Below are 2,178 nucleotides of genomic sequence, written 5' to 3' on the forward strand. Positions count from 1 at the left end.
GTCATTAGATTGTTATAAGGAGTACACAACCTAAATCCCTTACACATGCAACTCACAATAGGGTCCCTGCGCCTGTGAAAAATCTGATGCTGCTACACATGTGATATGAGGCTTACTCTGGTGGTAATGTGAGCAAGGGGGAGTGGCTGTAAATACAAATGAAGCTTCACTCAATTGCCTGCTGCTCATCTCCTGCTGTACTTCACAGTTCCTAACAGGCCAAAGACCATTCCCCATCCATGACCTGGGGACTGGGGACTCCTGCCTTAACTAAAATAGCAGTGGCTGATATGGCTGTCATACAAAGTGGCAATTCTCTAGATACAGGGGATAATTGTTGTCTACAATGCCCTGCAGGTGTATTTTGATCTCTTTGTTTTTGAGTTAGGACCCATAAAACATTTCCATCCCTTTCATGTATAAATAATGAAGATGGAAATGTATAATTTGGATGACCCAAAGCTGGGAGGTTAGTAAGGTCATTTTTTGATCATTTATAAAGTTAGTTGATTTTCTTTAACGCAATCTAGAAAGTCTGGCATTTCTTGTTCTAAGACAGCATATAGGGGCCAGGGTTTTAAAAGTAAATAAGGATTCAATTTCTACAACTCCATGCTCTTTCCAAAAACTCTCTCAATTGTTTCTACATTCTCAGTGGCTGAAAAGTTAAAATTTCTTTCAACCTATCTGGATTCATAGAAAGTCTTTCCTTAGATATTAGGTGTCCTGAGTACTTTAGTTGATTTTGACAAGATTGAATGAGGTTTTTTTAGATACCATATGATATAGTTTGCCTTTGTCTCCCTACCCAAATCTCATGTTGAATTGTAATTCCCAATGTTGGGAGTCGGAGGTGATTGGATCATGGGGGCGGTTCTCATCATCAATTTTAGAATAAGTGTGATGTGGTGCTGAGAAGAATGTATATTCTGTTGATTTGGGGTGGAGAGTTCTGTAGATGTCTGCTTTGTCCAGAGCTGAGTTCAAGTCCTGCATAGCCTTGTTAATTTTCTGTCTTGTTGATCTATCTATATTGATAATGGGGTGTTAAAGTCTCCCACTATTATTGTGTTGGAGTCTAAGCCTGTTTGTAGATCTCTAAGAATCTGGGTGCTCCTGTATTGGGTGAATATATATTTAGGATAGTGAGCTCTTGTTGCATTGATCTCTTTACCATTATGTAATGCCCTTCTTTGTCTTTTTTCATATTTGTTGGCTTAAAGTCTGTTTTATCAGAGACTAGAATTGCAACCCCTGCATTTTTGCTTTCCATTTGCTTGGTAAATATTCCTCCATCCTTTATTTTGAGCCTATATGTGTCTATGCACGTGAAATGGGTCTCCTGAATACAGCACACCAATGGGTCTTGACTCTTTATCTGATTTGCCAGTCTGCATCTTTTAATTGGGGCATTTCACCCATTTACATTTAAGGTTAACATTGTTATGTGTGAATTTGATCCTGTCATCATGATGCTAGCTGGTTATTTTGCACATTAGTTGATGTCGTTTCTACATAGTGTCCTTGGTCTTTATATTTTGGCATGTTTTTGCAGTGGCTGGTACCAGTTTTTCCTTTCCATTTTTAGTGCTTCCATCAAGAGTTCTTGTGAGGCAGGCCTGGTGGTGATAAAATCCCACAACATTTGCTTGTCTGTAAAGGATTTTATTTTTCCTTTGCTTATGAAGCTTAGTTTGGTTGGATATGAAATTCTGGATTCAAAATTATTTTCTTTAAGAATGTTGAATATTGACCCCACTCTCTTCTGGCTTGTAGGGTTTCTGCAGATAGATTGCTGTTAGTCTGATGGGCTTCTCTTTGTGGGTAAGTTGACATTCCTCTCTGGCTGCCTTTAACATTTTTTCCTTTGTTTCAACCTTGGTGAAGCTGATGATTATGTGTTTTGGTGTTGCTCTTCTCAAGGAGTATCTTAGTGGTCTTCTCTTTATTTCCTGAATTTGAACACTGACCTGTCTTGGTAGATTGGGGAAGTTCTCCTGGATAATATCCTGAAGTGTGTTTCTAACTTGGTTCCATTCTCCCCATCACTTTCAGGTACACCAATCACTTGTAGATTTGGTCTTTTCACATAGTCCCATATTTCTTGAAGGCTTTTTTTGTCTCTTTTTATTCTTTTTCCTCTAATCTTGTCTTCACATTTTTTTTCATTAAGTTGAT

Source organism: Mandrillus leucophaeus, unplaced genomic scaffold (genome assembly GCF_000951045.1).
Source record: "Mandrillus leucophaeus isolate KB7577 unplaced genomic scaffold, Mleu.le_1.0 Scaffold45, whole genome shotgun sequence".
Lineage (NCBI taxonomy): Eukaryota > Metazoa > Chordata > Mammalia > Primates > Cercopithecidae > Mandrillus > Mandrillus leucophaeus.